General features: G+C 39.4%; 1 protein-coding gene across 2 annotated transcripts in view; it reads left to right on the top strand.

Annotated features, from left to right (window-relative positions):
- The window catches only part of RNGTT (RNA guanylyltransferase and 5'-phosphatase), a 369800-nt gene that overhangs the window by 157035 nt on the left and 199198 nt on the right, over positions 1-13567 (top strand). The gene's annotated exons all lie outside the window — the stretch shown is intronic.

The raw sequence follows: 13567 nt of genomic DNA, 5'->3' as shown, positions 1-13567 counted from the left end.
CTGCACCCATTAATTCGTCATTTAGCATTAGGTGTATCTCCTAATGCTGTCCCTCCCCCCTCCCCCCACCCCACAACAGTCCCCGGAGCGTGATGTTCCCCTTCCTGTGTCCATGAGTTCTCATTGTTCAATTCCCACCTATGAGTGAGAACATGCGGTGTTTGGTTTTTTGTCCTTGCGACAGTTTACTGAGAATGATGTTTTCCAGTTTCATCCATGTCCCTACAAAGGACACGAACTCATCATTTTTTATGGCTGCATAGTATTCCATGGTGTATATGTGCCACATTTTCTTAATCCAGTCTATCGTTGTTGGACATTTGGGTTGGTTCCAACTCTTTGCTATTGTGAATAGTGCCGCAATAAACATACGTGTGCATGTGTCTTTATAGCAGCATGATTTATAGTCCTTTGGGTATATACCCAGTAATGGGATGGCTGGGTCAAATGGTATTTCTAGTTCGAGATCCCTGAGGAATCGCCACACTGACTTCCACAATGGTTGAACTAGTTTACAGTCCCACCAACAGTGTAAAAGTGTTCCTATTTCTCCACATCCTCTCCAGCACCTGTTGTTTCCTGATTTTTTAATGATGGCCATTCTAACTGGTGTGAGATGGTATCTCACTGTGGTTTTGATTTGCATTTCTCTGATGGCCAGTGATGAGGAGCATTTCTTCATGTGTTTTTTGGCTGCATAAATGTCTTCTTTTGAGAAGTGTCTGTTCATGTCCTCTGCCCACTTTTTGATGGGGTTGTTTGTTTTTTTCTTGTAAATTTGTTTGAGTTCATTGTAGATTCTGGATATTAGCCCTTTGTCAGATGAGTAGGTTGCAAAAATTTTCTCCCATTGTGTAGGTTGCCTGTTCACTCTGATGATAGTTTCTTTTGCTGTGCAGAAGCTCTTTAGTTTAATGAGATCCCATTTGTCGATTTTGGCTTTTGTTGCCATTGCTTTTGGTGTTTTAGACATGAAGTCCTTGCCCACGCCTATGTCCTGAATGGTATTGCCTAGGTTTTCTTGTAGGATTTTAATGGTTTTAGGTCTAACATATAAGTCTTTAATCCATCTTGAATTAATTTTTGTATAAGGTGTAAGGAAGGGATCCAGTTGCAGCTTTCTACATATGGCTAGCCAGTTTTCCCAGCACCATTTATTAAATAGGGAATCCTTTCCCCATTTCTTGTTTTTGTCAGGTTTGTCAAAGATCAGATAGTTGTAGCTATGCGGCATCATTTCTGAGGGCTCTGTTCTGTTCCATTGATCTATGTCTCTGTTGTGGTACCAGTACCATGCTGTTTTGGTTACTGTAGCCTTGTAGTATAGTTTAAAGTCAGGTAGCGTGATGCCTCCAGCTTTGTTCTTTTGGCTTAGGATTGACTTGGCGATGCGGGCTCTTTTGGTTGCATATGAACTTTAAAGTAGTTTTTTCCAATTCTGTGAAGAAAGTCATTGGTAGCTTGATGGGGATGGCATTGAATCTATAAATTACCTTGGGCAGTATGGCCATTTTCACGATATTGATTCTTCCAACCCATGAGCATGGAATGTTCTTCCATTTGTTTGTATCCTCTTTTATTTCATTGAGCAATGGTTTGTAGTTCTCCTTGAAGAGGTCCTTCACATCCCTCGTAAGTTGGATTCCTAGGTATTTTATTCTCTTTGAAGCAATTGTGAATGGGAGTTCACTCATGATTTGGCTCTCTGTTTGTCTGTTATTGGTGTACAAGAATGCTTGTGATTTTTGTACATTAATTTTGTATCCTGAGACTTTGCTGAAGTTGCTAATCAGTTTAAGGAGATTTTGGGCTGAGACAATGGGGTTTTCTAGATATACAATCATGTCATCTGCAAACAGGGACAATTTGACTTCCTCTTTTCCTAATTGAATACCCTTTATTTCCTTCTCCTGCCTGATTGCTCTGGCCAGAACTTCCAGCACTATGTTGAATAGTAGCGGTGAGAGAGGGCATCCCTGTCTTGTGCCAGTTTTCAGAGGGAATGCTTCCAGTTTTTGCCCATTCAGTATGATATTGGCTGTGGGTTTGTTGTAGATAGCTCTTATTATTTTGAGATACGTCCCATCAATACTTAATTTATTGAGAGTTTTTAGCATGAAGGGTTGTTGAATTTTGTCAAAGGCCTTTTCTGCATCTATTGAGATAATCATGTGGTTTTTGTCTTTGGTTCTGTTTATATGCTGGATTGCATTTATTGATTTGCGTATGTTGAACCAGCCTTGCATCCCAGGGATGAAGCCCACTTGATCATGGTGGATAAGCTTTTTGATGTGCTGCTGGATTCGGTTTGCCAGTATTTTATTGAGGATTTTTGCATCAATGTTCATCAAGGATATTGGTCTGAAATTCTCTTTTTTGGTTATGTCTCTGCCAGGTTTTGGTATCAGGACGATGCTGGCTTCGTAAAATGTGTTAGGGAGGATTCCCTCTTTTTCTATCGATTGGAATAGTTTCAGAAGGAATGGTACCAGTTCCTCCTTGTACCTCTGGTAGAATTCAGCTGTGAATCCATCAGGTCCTGGACTCTTTTTGGTTGGTAAGCTATTGATTATTGCCACAATTTCAGAACCTGTTATTGGTCTATTCAGAGATTCAACTTCTTCCTGGTTTAGTCTTCGGAGGGTGTATTTGTCGAGGAATTTATCCATTTCTTCCAGATTTTCTAGTTTATTTGCATAGAGGTGTTTGTAGTATTCTCTGATGGTAGATTGTATTTCTGTGGGATCGGTGGTGATATCCCCTTTTTCATTTTTTATTGCATCTATTTGATTCTTCTGTCTTTTCTTCTTTATTAGTCTTGCTAGCGGTCCATCAATTTTGTTGATCTTTTCAAAAAACCAGCTCCTGGATTCATTAATTTTTTGAAGGGTTTTTTGTGTCTCTATTTCCTTCAGTTCTTCTCTGATTTTAGTTATTTCTAGCCTTCTGCTAGCTTTTGAATGTGTTTGCTCTTGCTTTTCTAGTTCTTTTAATTGTGATGTTAGGGTGTCAATTTTGGATCTTTCCTGCTTTCTCTTGTGGGCATTTAGTGCTATAAATTTCCCTCTACACACTGCTTTGAACGTGTCCCAGAGATTCTGGTATGTTGTGTCTTTGTTCTCGTTGGTTTCAAAGAACATCTTTATTTCTGCCTTCATTTCATTATGTACCCAATAGTCATTCAGGAGCAGGTTGTTCAGTTTCCATGTAGTTGAGCGGTTTTGACTGAGTTTCTTCATCCTGAGTTCTAGTTTGATTGCACTGTGGTCTGAGAGACAGTTTGTTATAATCTCTGTTCTTTTACATTTGCTGAGAAGAGCTTTACTTCCAACTATGTGGTCAATTTTGGAATAGGTGTGGTGTGGTGCTGAATAAAATGTATATTCTGTTGATTTGGGGTGGAGAGTTCTGTAGATGTCTATTAGGTCCGCTTGGTGCAGAGCTGAGTTCAATTCCTGGATATCCTTGTTAACTTTCTGTCTCGTTGATCTGTCTAATGCTGACAGTGGGGTGTTAAAATCTCCCATTATTATTGTGTGGGAGTTTAAGTCCCTTTGTAGGTCACTGAGGACTTGCTTTATGAATCTGGGTGCTCCTGTGTTGGGTGCATATATATTTAGGATAGTTAGCTCTTCTTGTTGAATTGATCCCTTTACCATTATGTAATGGCCTTCTTTGTCTCTTTTGATCTTTGTTGGTTTAAAGTCTATTTTATCAGAGACTAGGATTGCAACCCCTGCCTTTTTTTGTTTTCCAGTTGCTTGATAGATCTTCCTCCATCCCTTTATTTTGAGTCTATGTGTGTCTGTGCACGTGAGATGGGTTTCCTGAATACAGCACACTGATGGGTCCTGACTCCTTATCCAGTTTGCCAGTCTGTGTCTTTTGATTGGAGCATTTAGCCCATTTACATTTAACGTGAATATTGTTATGTGTGAATCTGATCCTGTCATTATGATGTTAGTTGGTTATTTTGCTCGTTAGTTGCTATAGTTTCTTCCTAGCCTCGATGGTCTTTACAATTTGGCATGTTTTTGCAGGGGCTGGTACCGGTTGTTCCTTTCCATGTTTAGTGCTTCCTTCAGGAGCTCTTTTAGGGCAGGCCTGGTGGTGACAAAATCACTCAGCGTTTGCTTGTCTGTAAAGTATTTTATTTCTCCTTCACTTATGAAGCTTAGTTTGGCGGGATAGGAAATTCTGGGTTGAAAATTCTTTTCTTTAAGAATGTTGAATATCGGCCCCCACTGTCTTCTGGCTTGTAGAGTTTCTGCTGAGAGATCAGCTGTTAGTCTGATGGGCTTCCCTTTGTGGGTAACCCGACCTTTCTCTCTGGCTGCCCTTAACATTTTTTCCTTCATTTCCACTTTGGTGAATCTGACAATTATGTGTCTTGGAGTTGCCCTTCTCGAGGAGTATCTTTGTGGCGTTCTCTGAATTTCCTGAATCTGAATGCTTGCCTGCCTTGCTAGATTGGGGAAGTTCTCCTGGATAATATCTTGCAGAGTGTTTTCCAACTTGGTTCCATTCTCCCCATCATTTTCAGGTACACCAATCAGACGTAGGTTTGGTCTTTTCACATAGTCCCAAATTTCTTGGAGGCTTTGTTCATTTCTTTTTATTCTTTTTTCTCTAAACTTCCCTTCTCTCTTCATTTCATTCATTTCATCTTCTATCAGCGATACCCTTTCTTCCAGTTGATCGCATCTGCTACTGAGGCTTCTGCATTCTTCGCGTAGTTCTCGAAACTTGGCTTTCAGCTCCATCATCTCCTTTAAGCCCTTCTCTCCATTGGTTATTCTAGTTATCCATTCTTCTAATTTTTTTTCAAAGTTTTTAACTTCTTTGCTATTGTTTTGAATTTCCTCTCGTAGCTCAGAGTAGTTTGATCGTCTGAAGCCTTCTTCTCTCAACTCATCAAAGTCATCCTCCATCCAGCTTTGTTCCGTTGCTGGTGAGGAACTGCGTTCCTTTGGAGGAGGAGAGGTGCTCTGTTTTTTAGAGTTTCCAGTTTTTTTGGTCTGTTTTTTCCCCATCTTTGTGGTTTTGTCTACTTTTTCTCTTCGATGATGGTGATGTACAGATGGGTTTTTGGTGTGGATGTCCTTTCTGTTTGTTAATTTTCCTTCTACCAGACAAGACCCTCAGCTGCAGGTCTGTTGGAGTTTACTAGAGGTCCACTCCAGACCCTGTTTGGCTGGGTGTCAGCACCGGTGGCTGCAGAACAGCGGATTTTCATGAGACCACAAATTCAGCTGTCTGATAGTTCCTCTGAAAGTTTTGTCTCAGAGGAGTACCCGGTTGAATGAGGTGTCAGTCTGTCCCACTGGGGGGGTGCCTCCCAGTTAGGCTGCTCAGGGGTGAGGGACCCACTTTAGGAGGCAGTCTGTCAGTTCTCAGATCTCCAGCTGCGTGCTGGGAGAACCACTACTCTCTTCAAAGCTGTCAGTCAGACAGGGACATTTAAGGCTGTGGAGGTTCTCGCTGAGTTTTTGGTTGTCTGTGCCCTGCCCCCAGAGGTGGAGCCTACAGAGGCAGGCAGGCCTCCTTGAGCTGTGGTGGGCTCCACCCAGTTCGAGCTTCCTGGCTGCTTTGTTTACCTAAGCAAGCCTGGGCAATGGCGGGCGCCCCTCCCCCAGCCTCGTTGCCGCCTTGCAGCGTGATCTCAGACTGCTGTGCTAGCAATCAGCAAGACTCCGTGGGCATAGGACCCTCCGAGCCAGGTGCGGGACACAATCTCCTAGTGTGCCGTTTTCCAGGCCCGTTGGAAAAGCGCAGTATTAGGACGGGACTGACCCGATATTCCAGGTGCCGTCTGTTTTCCCTTTCTTTGACTAGGAAAGGGAACTCCCTGACCCCTTGCGCTTCCCGAGTGAGGCAATGCCTCGCCCTGCTTCGGCTCGCGCACAGTGCGCTTCACCGACTGTCCTGAACCCACTGTTAGGCACTCCCTAGTGAGATGAAACCGGTACCTCAAGCAGAAATGCAGAAATCACCCGTCTTCTGTGTCGCTGGGGCTGGGAGCTGGAGACCGGAGCTGTTCCTATTCGGCCATCTTGGCTCCACCCCTTGAAGCTTTTTTTAAGGCGTGTATACATTTAACGTTATAGACTCTTGATGAAGTGACCCCCTTTGTCAGTATGTATTGTTTTCATCTCTAGTAATTTCTTGTTCTGAAGTTCTCATTGTCTTATATTAACATAGCCTAGCTGCTTCAGCTTTTTTCCGTTAGCACTGGATTTGACATCTTTTTCCATCCGTGTACTTTTTACCTAATGGACTCTTTTATGTACAAAGTGGGCTGTTGTAGACACTGTATATCACTGTATATATAGTTGGTTCCTTTTTTTTTTTTTTTTTTTTTTTTAAGAGGGATCTCACTCTGTCACTCAGACTGGAATTCAGTGGCATGATCTTGTCTCACTGCAACTTGGCGCTTCCCAGGCTCAAGTCATCCTCCCACTGCAACTTCCCGAGCAGCTGGGACTATAGGTGCACGCCGCCATGGCCTGGCTTTGACTATGGTTTTGACTTTGGTTTTGACTATGATAAACCTACATTTTAAAAAATATTTTCTGTAGAGATGGGGTTTTGTCACATTGCCCAGGCTGGTCTCGAACTCCTGGGCTCAAGCTATCTGCCTGCCTCTGCCCCTCAAAGTGCTGGCATTACAGACATGAGCCACTACATCCAGCTGGTTCTTGATTTCTTAAAAAAATTTGTTAATAATGACAGTCTCTGCTTGTTGATTTTGTAATGTTGTGGTTTCTAGAAGAAATATCATTAGAATGAAAAAAAAGTCTGGTTTAAATCTACTATCTTACTACTTGATTTACTACATGGCTTGCCCCATGTTTTCTCATTTTCATTTTTCCTTTTGTCTTGCCATCATTTAGATTACTTGAGAATGTTCTTATTCCATTATATCTCCACTTTTTGGGCCTATTAGATATATATCTTTGTGTATATTTTAGCAGTTGTTCTAAGGTTTATAGTATCTATTTTCACAATTTACTTTTAAATAATAGTATGCCACTTCCTAGTTGGGGTTCTTACCTCATTTCCTTTTATACAATTTGTTTTTACATATGTTATAAATCCTACAATACATTGTTAATATTTTTACTTTAATTAGTCAATTATATTGTAAGAAAAGAAAGAGGAACACAGATTTCCTATATTTATTCTAGTTTTTAACCATTCCAATGCCCTTCATTATTTCAGTTTAGATACAGATTTTATTCTTGTATCATAGTCCTTCTACCTGAAAATTTTCTTTTAAAATTTCTTATGTTCTAGCTTGGTAGAAATATGTTTTATCAGCTATTGTCTGTCTGAAAAAGAACTCTACTGTGCCTTCATTATTGAAAGATATTTTCATTTGCTAAAGATTTTTGGATTAACATTGCTTCTATTAATATTAGTATGTTAAAGGTGAGGTTTCATTGTCTCATGGCTGGTGTAATTTCAGATAAGGAGTCTGCTGTCAGTCTTATTTTTGTTCCTCTGCCTGTAATCTTTTCCCCCTTCTTGCTGGGTTTTGACTATGATAAACCTACATTTTTTATTTTTTCTTAAATCTTTCTTCCTGTCCTCTTGGAGTCCATTGGGGTGTGTGTTTGTGTTTATGTGTTTAATTAATTTTGTAGTAATTGGAGGCATTATTTCCCTCAGTTGGTTTCTTTGCTTCCTTATATCTTTCTTTTTGTTTTCACATTCCAGCTGTACAAGTGTTCTATCTTTGGCTGTAGTCTCCCAGCTCTTTGATTCTCAGCGCTGTTTCTTTTTTCTCTCTTTTTCCTTTTTGTATTTCAGTTGGAAAAAGTGCCACATACATTTCTTCTTCAAGTTTAGTGACGTTTCTCTTCTGTGTCCAGTCTGGATAATCTCATTGATTATCATTCCCACTGATTAACATTTTTTTTCTCTGATGTTGTGTGTTTTTATTTCTACATTTTCAATTGTTTCATTTTTATTGTTTCCATCTCTGCTGAAACTCCATATCCGTTTATGCATGTTTTCCACTTTTTTGTCTAGATGATTTAAAATGTTATTTTTATTTATTTATTTGTTTTATCAACTTTTAAGTTCAGGGTACATGTGCAGGATGTGCAGGTTTGTTACATAAGTAAACGTATGCCATGGTGGTTTCCTGCACAGATCATGCCATCACCCAGGTATTAAGCCGGCATCCATTAGCTATTCTTCCTAATGCTCTCCCTCTCCCCATGTCCCCCACAGGTGCCTGGTGTGTGTTGTTCACCCCCATGTGTCCATGTGTTCTCACCAGTCAACTCCCACTTATAAGTGAGGACATTCAGTGTTTTGTTTTTTCGTTCCTAGATTAGTTTGCTGAGGATAATGGCTTCCAGCTCCATCCATGTCCCTGAAGGATATAATCTTGTTCCTTTTTATGACTGCATAGTATTCCATTATATATATGTATCATATTTTCTTTATCAGTCTATCATTGATGGGCATTTAGGTTGATTCCATTACTTTGCTATTATAAATAGTGCTGCAATGAATTTACACATGCATATATCTTTATAATAGAATGATTTATATTCCTTTGGGTATATACCCAGTAACGGGATTGCTGGGTCAAATGATACTTCTCCCTTTAGGTCTCTGAGGAATCACTACACTGTCTTCCACAGTGGTTGAACTAATTTACACTCCCACTCACAGTGTAACAGTGTTCCTTTCTCAGGCCGGGTGCAGTGGCCCACACCTGTAATCCCAGCACTTTAGGAGGCCGAGGCAGGCGGATCACGAGGTCAGGAGATGGAGACCATCCTGGCTAACGTGGTGAAACCCCCTCTCTACTAAAAAGACAAAAATTAGCCAGGTGTGGTGGTGCATGCCTGTAATCTAGCTACTCAGGAGGCCGAGGCAGGAGAACCTCTTGAACCCGGGAAGCAGAGGTTGCAGTGAGCCGAGATCGTGCCACTGCACTCCAGCCTGGGCGACAGAGTGAGACTCCATCTCAAAAAAAAAAAAAAAAAAGCGTATTCCTTTTTCTCGACAATGTCACCAGCATTTGTTCTTTTTGTAAATGTTATTTTTAAAGTCTTTGATAATTCCAAAATATAGGCCCTCTCTTTGTCTGCTTCTGTTGACTGCCTTCTCTTTGAATATAGGCCATTTATTTTTCCTTTGTGTATGTGTGTGTGTGAGAGAGAATTTTTAAATTAGATGTCTTTCGTGGATTTTTCTTTCCTATATGAACAAAAGAGACTGAGGTAAGTATCTTTATGCTTGGTAACAGCATACTTCTTTTAGTTTGTTAATAGGCTTCATTTGTGGGTGGGGAGGGGTAGTGGTTGAATCAGCCTGTTCTATGTGTTGCTATATATCTTCAGTGCTCCAAAGAATTTATATTTTCTCAGCAGTTGGCTGCTGTTACTTGTATTTATTGTAATGCCTAGAGTATAAAAGGGTTTTCACCTGGTGTTTCTGTTTCACGTTTAGCTTTCAGTAGGCTCTGCTCCCCTGTACCACAGAGTGTTCTATTTTCATACTTCTAGTACTTTTCCCCATATGTAAACAACTGTTTCTTGCCGCTCAGTGCCAGACTTGTGAAGGCTGTGGAGTTTTCTTAGTTTTTCTTCTCCAGCCTTAGTATTAAGCATAACCTGAGCACCTGAATCGCAGGCATGGGGTTTTCCTCAGGGGGTCTTCCCTCTCCCTCTTGCCAGTGAAGTTTTGCCTTGCGTAGGGATACTTTGTCAGGACCAAGTCTTTCTGCTTTTTATCAGTATAATATCATTGGTCCAAGTCTGTCTCCAGCTTCTTGTATAGCTGCATATGAATTTATTCCCAGGTAACTTTTGCATCATATCAAGAAGGGTTTGGAAAGCAGGAGGGTTTTAACCTCTGTGCCCAACCAAGGTGGGGGCATTCTCATGTTTCCTGCCTTGCCTGTGATCTTTCTTGTGAAGCCTGATAGAAGCCTGAGAAAAAGTTTATATCTCTTGTGTTTTGGGCTTCCAGGGATTCTAAACTGTTCCACTCTCCCAGACTTAGTTTTTAAGAATTGGTCAGATGTTGTTTTCTTTGTATTCACTTATGGCTGCCACTTCCTCTTCCTTTTCTCTACCAAAGAAGACATGAGTTCATATACTTCATCCTCCTTTGGAGGGGCTGGGATTCAGTTTATTTGGTTGCCTGCAGATGTCAGCTTTCTGATGGCCATAACAAAAGTTATTATTTGAAAGATTATCTACTTTTTTATTATCATCAGTGTAGAAGCAGCATTCTCTTACTATTTTTCACATTGTAAGTGAATGAGGAAATTTTTCTTAAGCCAAGCTTTTAAAGGTATCTCCAAAGAGCAAAGCACTTCTAAGATTATGAACATAGGTCTATGGAATGAATGAGGGGAAAAAGCGTTTTCCTAACATTAGTCAATCAGTACTTGTAGCTTGGGATAACATCTGCAGTCATAGTCTCATGTATAATTTGAAGTATGCTGTAAATCAGAGACAGCAGCAGGAAAAATAATGGAAACTGGCTAAATGACTTAAAAGTTGGCTCTAATGATGAAGATACTGATACATGGAAGATGGCCGTAACAAGTTTGGATACTTTTTTTTTTTAAGAATTGTAAATAGACAAAAGGTAATATTTCTAATTTAATAAACACATTACATATATGATCTCATATGAATATATAAATCAGTTAATATAAAGTATACAATATTAATAACATTTTTAGATTTCATCTCTATTCTTAGAAAACCTTTTTTGCTTCAAGAATTTTATCTCCCTTCATATTCACTTTATTCATGTAGTATATTCTATAATGCATTTAAAGTCTATAAAATTTTTGTTAAATCCACAAATGGGGTCTTGCTGTGTTGGCCAGGTTGGTCTTGAACTCCTGGCCTCAAGCAATCCCCTGCCTCAGCCTCCCCAGTGCCAGAATTACAGATGTGAGTCACTGTGTCTGGCCAAGTCTATAAAATTTAAGTGGCTATTGGAGGACCTGTATCTTTAGGAACTTGCAGAAATCTTTGGGGCATTTGTTTCAGAGAGTCATAAGACTTTATTTAGTTATCTCTTTATTTTTAGTTAAAGTTTGATGTAATCTGTTTTGAGTGATTTTACTTTACTCTCTGAATTAAAGCTAGTTGCTTATATCTGATGACCTCTGTTTCCTTTTCTGGAAAATTGAATAATAATTCAAAACTTGAGAATACACATCTCATGAGGAGTTATGTATTTTGAATGATATGTTAAGTACCAAGCACAGCACTGCATTGTAGGTCTTTGATACATGATAGGTGATATCATAAATATTATGTGTCCAGTAAAGAAAAAAATATTGTCTAGAGTAATGCAGAGGAGCTCTTATTTTGACCCATGAATTTTCAGTCCTTTAAATACTCTGATTTATAAAAAGAGTAGAATAAAAAATGAAATTACTTTCATTTCTGCAGCAGGTAGCATCATGTTATGTAGAGTCTTGCTAACTGGCTATTTTTTATTGTTACTTTATGCTTTATATACAGGCATGGTCCATTACATGAATTTGAGAAGTTTGGTTGAAGAATGGAAACTACCATGTTAACTTGCCATAAATGATGTACCTACAATACAAGTAGAGCAAATGAAAGATTAAAGGTTACATTTTTTTAAACTTTTTTTTTTTTTTTGAAAAAAGAGATTATTGTGGTATTTGGTTTTTATTGCATCACTGCTCAGCAGAAATGCTATGAATTTAGTTTAGTTTTTTTTTTTTTTTTTTTTTTTTTTTTTTTTGAGATGGAGTCTCACTCTGTTGCCCAGGCTGGAGTGCAGTGGCACAATCTTGGCTCACTGCAACCTCCACCTCCCGGGTTCAGGTGATTCTCCTGCCTCGGGCTTGTGAGTAGTAGCTGGGACTACAGGCGCGCGCCACCACACTGGCTAATTTTTGTATTTTTTAGTAGAGATGATGTTTCGCCATATTGGACAGGCTGGTCTCGAACTCCTGACCTCGTGATCTGCCCGCCTTGGCCTCCCAGAGTGCTGGGATTACAGGTGTGAGCCACCATGCCCAGCTAACTTTTTCATCTTTCAAAACTGAAACTCATTAAAGACTACCCTCCAAGCCTCTGGCAATTACTAATCTTAATTTCTGTCTCAGTGTCAGAAAGGAACATTAAAATTTTAAGGAAATATAGATTTTTAAACTCAAATTTGAACTGCCCTCAGTTTAGAGAAATTATAGATTTTGAAGGATGAAATGGCAGAGAAGATGAAGTCACAGTTTGGGAAGAGAGTCACAGATTTTTGTTGCAAGTGAAATACGTACTTGAAGTTTTGGTTGTTGCTTTTGGAAAGCAGATCTTGTAAGCTTAAGGGTAGTGCTTTCAAGAGTGTGTGACTGTGATAAAAGGGATGTATAACACACAGCATATCCAAAAATTTAGAAGACATATTTGAATCCTAGAACTATTCTGAATTTTCTGTTAATCGGCCAGCGTCTAGATAACCTGGTGTTGTGGGAGGGACCTGGTGGGAAGTAATTGATTCGTGGGGGCTATTTCCCCTCATACTGTTCTAATGATAGTTCTCATGAGATCTGATGCTTTTATAAGGGGCATCCCCCTTTGCTTGACACTCATTCTCTTGCCTGCTGCCATGTAAGACCATGCCTTTGCTCCTCCTTCACCTTCTGCCATGACTATGAGGCCACCCCAGCCATGTGGAACAGCAAGTCCATTAAACTTCTTTTTCTTTATAAATTACCCAGTCTCGGGTATGTCTATATTAGCAAGTGTGAAAATGAACTAATACACCTGGCTCTGTGAAAGTATGTTTTGTTCTCTTCCCCAAAATGCAGAAATTCATGTTTCAGGCCTCCATCAGTGATATACATGTTGAGTTCTTCAAAATAATAAAAATCTGTGAAAGATATACATTAAAACTACGTAATCAGTCAGAATTAATTAGAGGGTATAGGGTCTATAACTCTGTTGATATGGCGTTGAAAAACTGTTAGTTGTATTTTTTACTGTGTATTCTTTGCAATGAAATTCTCTGCTTGGAAAAATATAAAAAAGACACAAAAAAACGCCAAAGTAAGATTAAAAACATTCTCTAAGGGTTCTTGGAAAACACAATGTATTTTTGGATTATAATCTCCATGTTTGAGCTGGTTTGCAATTACAAATTCTTGACCCCAAGCAAGTTTGTTTGTAGCTTTGGACTATAATCTTCATGTTTGAGCTAGTTTGTAGTTACAAATTCTTGTCCCCAAGCATTGCTTTGCTTCTCCTTTTTTTGTGTGTGTTTATTTTTTATTCCTTTTATCTATTACTTTCCAGGGTTTCTGCTTTCACTTTGTTTTTGCTTCTATGTCTTTCTTCCTTTTGTGCTGGCTTAGGAATACATTTAAAAATATGTTTTCAGTGCTTTATTCATTATTTTGGTTGTTGTAGTTAGGACTATTGTTTAGAATATCTAGCCTGCCAAGGAATGGAAATGTGTGTGTGTGTGTGTGTGTGTGTGTGTGTATTCAAATGTTACAATGTATTAACTTAGATTTCTTTAGACCTATCCCTTTCTCTTATTTTGTATT

This window comes from Symphalangus syndactylus, chromosome 2 (genome assembly GCF_028878055.3).
Source record: "Symphalangus syndactylus isolate Jambi chromosome 2, NHGRI_mSymSyn1-v2.1_pri, whole genome shotgun sequence".
In the NCBI taxonomy this organism is placed as follows: Eukaryota; Metazoa; Chordata; class Mammalia; order Primates; family Hylobatidae; genus Symphalangus; species Symphalangus syndactylus.
The sequence above is the reverse complement of the archived record's forward strand: the minus strand, read 5'-3'. Positions and strand labels throughout refer to the sequence as shown.